Raw genomic sequence first — 7287 nt, 5'->3', positions numbered from 1 at the left:
GGCGGCGCGTATAGAGGTGTTTGAATCCGTGGTGGCTTTCCCTGACACAAAGATAGCTTTTTTCCTTCTTTTCACCAAGTGAGGAAAAAATTCAATTAAAGTTAAATTTTATCTGAGTTTAATCATCCTACTGGTTCCATAAACATTTCTGTCAGCTATTTTGCAATACGGTACGTGTGTTGTGAGTAGAAAGTCCAACTACAGTTGGTTTTCGATGGGTGTCTAAAATGTGGATATAAAAGAAAAACCACGATGGTGTGATAAGTTTTTTTTCATAGTGACGATGCAAGCTAATACTAAAGTTGAATTCATTTGAAATGATGAATTATATGAGAGAATTACAAATAATTGCCTTTAATTGGAATGAGTGATAAGAATAACTCGTAGAAAAAATGTAACATGTGGTCTCAATAAACGCAAATAGATCATTCCACAGACAGCATAGTGTGCAGACAGAGGCCAGCGAAAAGTGAAAAAGAGCATACCTTCCACCGCCCTAAGTGATGAGAGTTCTTGCCAATTATTTGATTAACTACACACAGCACAAAATTCAACGTTGGACTTCGCGCTAGTGTTGCGCTCGGAAGCTCCCCTCGTTTCCAGAACTTGAATCACCTAACTATCCGCAATTGTTACGTTATGCTGCTTCAACAGAACCGCACGTTCGGAACTGGTAGATAAATAAAAAAGTGGTTTCACTGTTACGCTCCCATGGATTTTCTGCGCACCAGCATTCTCTTCCATTAGCATAAAATAGTTGGCACCTTCCTCTTCCAGCTCAGGTTCGGATGGTACAAACAAACCTCCCCCTTCTTTGGGAAATTTTTGTAAGTTGAAGTAGAAACTACATCTCACGTCAAGCAACAGATATCGAATTATAGCTATAGCCATCAGTGCTCTAATCACACAGATAAACGTCATCCTGGTGCAAAGTTGAAGTCATTTCCACAATTAGGGAAAGCGAAAAAGGGGTGAATTTAAAAGTCTCGCCTATGAACATTGTGTGCCAGAGACAGCCGACTGTGATGTTGGTGAACTCATGAAAAATTCACCGCATACATCGAAGCAGATTTTCCCCCACCCAGAGATCCGCATCATTTTCTCTGTGAATGTGTGGGAGAGCATCTCCGTAATCGTACGTGGGATATACAGTTTGTTGTTGTTTTTCCGTTCGTTTGCTGTGCGTTTTGACAACCATCCCGGTTCAGCTAAGTACGTACAATAGGTACGATGGATCGGGTCGGAAGTGTGAACGTTTCACGTCTCATTTTAAATTCTTTTCTTCCAACCCGAGGGGAAACGTATTTTTAGTTTTATTCTCTTTACTAGCTACCAGCGCTGCTGCCGGTATTACTGCGATATATAGGTACCTACATAGCAACTTCTATTCATAACCACTCGATTGTTGTGGATATGGCTCCAATGTAGCGGGTTAAATTGAATAGTGTGAGGATAGTTGCTATCAGACACGAAAATTTAATTAAAGTCGTTTTAGGGTCAAATGCGTTCAATATGAGTCGTAGTTGGCGGACCGGGACTGGTGCGAACTGGTGTTTTTATTTTGTTGATTCCATGTTCTGATTCAATTAAATAGCGTATCTCTTGCCAAACAGTTCCTTCTCTGCTGTGAAATGACTAATAGAAAAATTATGTAAATTATACGAATGGTAATTTCTTATTTTAAGTTATTTCTTCTTCTGAATTTTTATTTGCAAAATGCAAAGTGTGTGCAAAAAACTACTGATATCTCTACAAAGCAAGAATAAGAACCTTACCTCCGTTGCTTATCAGCAATCTTCCAAAACCATTGGTACTTGATAAGATTACCCAAATTAAGAAAATATTATATTTGAAGCTTATGGGTTAAATTTCGGAATTCATGGGTTTTTGAACAATGCAACGTACATATGTCAATGCTTTAATATATTAATGGAAACTACCCAGAATTTAATCTACTGAGGGAATCTGCTCAGAAATTGTTCACTATTCGCAAGAAAATCACTTAGCACTGATTACTAATATTTTCTAATTTACGGCGCTCTTGAGTCGATTTCGATTGTTTAGAAGATCTCCGCTATATTACGACGTCATTTTCGAACTTACGTGGAAATTAATTGGAAACCATAGAAAGCGACTAAAATGGTGCTGCTGGTTGCAACATTAAGTGCATCTTGTGAAATTAACCTAAGAGCAAAAATCGAAAGCCAAAATTATCTATCATTACTTTGATTGATTGGCTAATATGTGATTTAGCAGCAATTGGCATCTGAATGAAAGAAAAAAAAAGAAATCAGGACTGAACTAATACAAAAATTCAAAACTGTGTAGATTTCTTTATCTTAGCTAAGTTAATAATACAGGAGTGTGTTTTATGTTTACCCCTTTTTGACCTGCGACGAATTTTTCTTTTACTCGTGTTTATGGTTTATTACACGACTGTTAACGATATCACAGTTCTGCAGATTAACAGTGTATCAGTACGCAGTGAATTCGTAAAAATGAAACGAAGTGTCAATAAAAATGAAATTGCGTTAAAATGACGCGAAAACAAAAACTGTGCTATATGATTCCCAGCAACTTGAAATATTGTGTAGTACGCTTGAATATGATGCCTGGTGTTTATACTACGAATACAGAGTGCACAGTGTGCACTGAACTATTACAGAAATTCATAATTGCAATTCATAAACTTGTCATGTTCATGTAGATGACAAATAGAACCTTGAGTCATTTATATATTTCCATTGTGTAAGCAATAAAAAGTATAAAACAAGTTTTAATGGTTGTCCGGCAGATCTCGCGCAAGCGCCTAACCACGTGGAAACCTGTTAGGAAACGAGGCGAGAAAATATTTTATCCCCACCAACAGCGTCGTGGGTGTCGTTCATATCTATTTCGCTAATGTTGACTTCCGTGTCATCAAGTAGCAGCCTGTATGTTCGCGAACATCGGATTTCTTCTTTGCTTGTTGCCCTTATGAGTGTAAAGTCCCTCAAAGATAGTACTTGCTGTAGATTTTGAGGTGCTTGACGCAGTTTTCACCGTTGTCAATATTAGGTAAGCAGCTGCCACGAATTTGGCAATTGTTTGTATTCAGCGGTTTCTAAGCAGGGTAGATCGTAATGTACCGTTTATTCACAGAACTGGCACGTATTAATTTGACCTTGATATCCGCAAAGAATTATCTGTGTAACGATACTATCGCATTATGTTTTGTACTGCAGGGTTAGATGAGAGGAGTGGATTGGCTCACCGGCATTCTCACCACATAAGCGCTATGTGAGATACCAAGAAGTAGATCCTACAAGTGTCCTTCGGGGTGGATTCCATTTCTCCCAAATGTGATATGAATCTGTAAGTAATCGGTGTCCGATCTTATAGCCGAACATTGATTTTCTCATTGTCCATTTATAGAAGGATAATGATTATAGCACTGTCGCACACAACCATGCGATTAAAGTTATTCCAAATGCATTTTTGTCCGCTACGAGCGCTGAATACCTGACGTGGTAGAACTCGATAAGGGCGGCTTCCCAAAATTTAACTTCCATTTTCACCTTCAAGAACTGTTCCCCATTATGAATACTCCTGTCACATCCTGCGAAGCCGAGCGATCTGCAGTTCCATGTTCCGAGTTTCCAATCGTGATCCTTTATTCGTCGCCTGGGTCGTTGCCGATTGTTCTGGGTCGTATTCTCTTCTGTATTGTTCGTTATGTGGGTTTTTTAAGGGGTGGCTTATAGGACCTACGCCAACCACCTGTCTCGCCGGTGGGCCATCGTGCCAGGACTGCTTAAGGTCCCACCTGGGCACCAGGACAGGTTTACACCTTCCGAAGAAGGGTAACCCCCCCTTCCCTGCCAGCATACGACCAAAGTTCCCACCGGGGTTGGTTACCCGATCTTCACTAAGGTTACTCGTATCCCAGTCGACGCCACGAGGAGGCCAGGGCTAGGAGTTACTGGGCAGGAAGCTAAGGACCGCAAGTGGGGTCTATTTTATGCCTTCAGGTACGAGAGGCTTACGCACTGCCCAGTCATTGTCGACCATTATGAATACTCGGTCCTACGCAATTATCACTGTATGTAGCCGGAGCACCACTTCTTGCTTTTGATACTCACTCATCTCGACAGATTGCTACAGCAAGAATTATAGTAACAGTTTCTTTTGTTTTTAAGACAAGGCACAAATTATGAAAATAATTTTTCGTTCGCTTCTCACTGGCTCGAACAAAAGCATTAAGCACACTGAATTTCGTGACCATCGTCGTTGGTGGTTAGAAATAGCATTCTTCTTCAACTTTTCTCAATAATTTGTTCAATTTGTCCCTATGCACAAATTATTCAGGAGTTACGAGTTGAAGAGTTCGGTAACACAATAAATTTCCATATACACTGTCAAAATGATGCAGAACATATTAAAATGGGTACAACATTAATGGATTTACAGATCTAGATCCTTAATGACCAAGTCGTTTGATGTTCATTGGTCATCTATGACGGTTCTTGATGGTAAGTTGATGCCCCGAGGAAACTTACCAAATTCCTAATTTAAAGTCGCATCTAATTCTCAGCGAATTTTCGACAGATTTCTACGAACTTGAAATCAAGGGGACCTCTTCATCAGTGACTCAGGTCCATTAGAACTTTTTTGAACAAGAGAAGCAAATTATGTCTTGCGTATTTTTGAACATATAGGTATTTACTCAACATAAAGTTTTTTGAATTTCAAAATAAACAGAAATGGCGGATCAGCTCGCCACAGACAACTCAAACTCCGTGCAAGATACAGCTTGTAATGTTTACCTGAAACACAAAACTGAAACACTGCGCAGGATAGACTAATATGGTGATTGAAAGTGGAAATTTGAAATATTTTAGTCATTTTAAATGAAGTGCTCGATTTTTCGGCCTTTTTAGCATTAAGTGCGCTAATAACATTGTAAAGTGAGATTTTTCAATGCATTTTTATAGTTCAATCTGTGCCCAATTAAACAGTGCTTTTTTTATAAGCACAAAAACAAATCAAGTTTCCTTAAAGGCATGATATATGATTCAGTTGTAGTCTGAAACTTTGAATGAATATTTTGAAGCAAAAAAAATCGATTTGCAAAACTTAACTCCCTTAAGAGATTACACCACTGTAGGATTTAAAAAAATCGATTTTCTATTTATTAGTCTAAAATGTGCTTTAAGATGTTAAAAATGATATCCCAAAACATGGAAGACGAAAACAATACATCAATGTTCAAATTTTCAATTCTGCCGCAACGCCTCTTATGTATAACCCATGTGTACTGAAAACTTTAACCGCGTTTTTCTAGAAACCACTTTTTTGAGTTGGTCGGAAATGTAAGTCTAACAAATAATTTTTTGCTTGCTTTGAAATTTTCACAGCATATTCAAAATTGATTTCTCATACGTACGTAAGATTTTATTTTTAATAGCTTTTTTATTTAATTAACAATTTTGTGTCGGTTATGATGACATTTTCGGCGTTTTTGCCTTTCTCAATAGAAAGGTATTGCAATTGCTCTGAAAACCGACTTTTTAACGGAGGCCCGGAGGGCCGAGTGACATATACCATTCGATTCAGTTCGTCGAGTTCGGCAAATGTCTGTGTGTGTGTATGTATGTGTGTGTGTATGTATGTGTGTGTGTATGTGCGTCTGTGTGTGTGTACGCGAACACAATCTCACTCACTTTTCTCAGAGATGGATGAACCGATTTTTACAAACTTAGTCCCAAATGAAAGGTGCAACGTTCCCATAGGCTGCTATTGAATTTCTAATGGATCCGACTTCCGGTTCCGGAATTACAGGGTGATGAGTACGATCACGCAGAAAACGTCGATTTTAAGAAATTCTGCAATGAATGTATAATGGTGAAAAATTTTCCAAAATGTGACCACAACTGCTTCGATTTGTAGTACTAGGTCATTAACAGCCATTCAAAGTCTCTTTGGTCACATTGGCCACCATCATCGGTTCCGGAAGCCCCGGCGGAAGTATCCAAATTCAGAATAATAGTCACATCGGTTTCTCGGAGATGGCTAGACCGATTCGGCTAAACTTGGTCTCAAATGAAAGATGTTGCGTCCCCGTAAATGGCTATTAAATTTTATCCCCAACCGACTTCCGGTTCCGGAGTTACGGGTTGTGGCGTGCGATCACATAGCAAATTGTGATTCAAACCGATACCCCGATGGAAGCAAAAAAGGTAAAAATTTCGCTAAAATGTCTCTCAAATAACTTAACTTTGCAGTTCTAGGTCACCGACGGCCAAAAAAACTTTCGTTGACTACATTGACCACCATAGACGGTTCCGGAAGTGCCCGGGAAAAGCGGCCATCTTTCATAACTAGCAAACTCATATCAGTTTCTCGGAAATGGTTGGGCCGATTTTCACAAACTTAGTCCCAAATGATAGCTCTATTATCCCCACAGATGTCTGTAAAATTTCGCACGGATCGCTTGTATGGTTCCGGAAATATAGACTGAACGGTCCGGTCACACATGAAATTCCCATATAAGCCGGAACTCGAAATTTTTTTCAAAGGGGGGACCCCATGAAATTTCAAAAATCGAATTCGTATTTTTGATGCCAAACATCTTTAAAATGCATGAAACGTCGAGATTTTATGTTATCACGATTTTTTTTTTTTTTTTGGAAATCGACTTTTTGGGACTTTGCCGATTTTGCACCTTTTTGCCTTTCTCAATAGAAAGGTATTGCAATTACTCTGAAAACCGACTTTTTAACGGAGGCCCGGAGGGCCGAGTGACATATACCATTCGATTCAGTTCGTCGAGTTCGGCAAATGTCTGTGTGTGTATGTATGTGTGTGTGTGTATGTATGTGTGTGTGTATGTGCGTCTGTGTGTGTGTACGCGAACACAATCTCACTCACTTTTCTCAGAGATGGATGAACCGATTTTTACAAACTTAGTCCCAAATGAAAGGTGCAACGTTCCCATAGGCTGCTATTGAATTTCTAATGGATCCGACTTCCGGTTCCGGAATTACAGGGTGATGAGTATTGTCACGCAGAAAACGTCGATTTTAAGAAATTCTGCAATGAATGTATAATGGTGAAAAATTTTCCAAAATGTGACCACAACTGCTTCGATTTGTAGTACTAGGTCATTAACAGCCATTCAAAGTCTCTTTGGTCACATTGGCCACCATCATCGGTTCCGGAAGCCCCGGCGGAAGTATCCAAATTCAGAATAATAGTCACATCGGTTTCTCGGAGATGGCTAGACCGATTCGGCTAAACTTGGTCTCA

The 7287-nt window shown here is 39.3% G+C and overlaps 1 protein-coding gene across 4 annotated transcripts in view; it reads left to right on the top strand.

The window, feature by feature from the left end:
- The window catches only part of LOC131684164 (dihydropyrimidinase), a 79718-nt gene continuing 72431 nt past the window's right edge, over positions 1-7287 (top strand). For 2 of the 4 annotated variants that reach the window (XM_058966807.1, XM_058966804.1), the window contains exon 1: positions 31-170. The gene's annotated coding sequence lies outside the window, so the exon portion shown is untranslated. Of the gene's footprint in view, positions 171-655; positions 674-7287 lie in introns of those variants that run through there. The other 2 variants (XM_058966805.1, XM_058966806.1) reach the window with 2 other exon arrangements.

The sequence above is a fragment of the Topomyia yanbarensis genome, chromosome 2, assembly GCF_030247195.1.
Source record: "Topomyia yanbarensis strain Yona2022 chromosome 2, ASM3024719v1, whole genome shotgun sequence".
In the NCBI taxonomy this organism is placed as follows: domain Eukaryota; kingdom Metazoa; phylum Arthropoda; class Insecta; order Diptera; family Culicidae; genus Topomyia; species Topomyia yanbarensis.
Note: the sequence above shows the minus strand (reverse complement) of the source record. Positions and strands in the feature narration are given on the sequence as shown.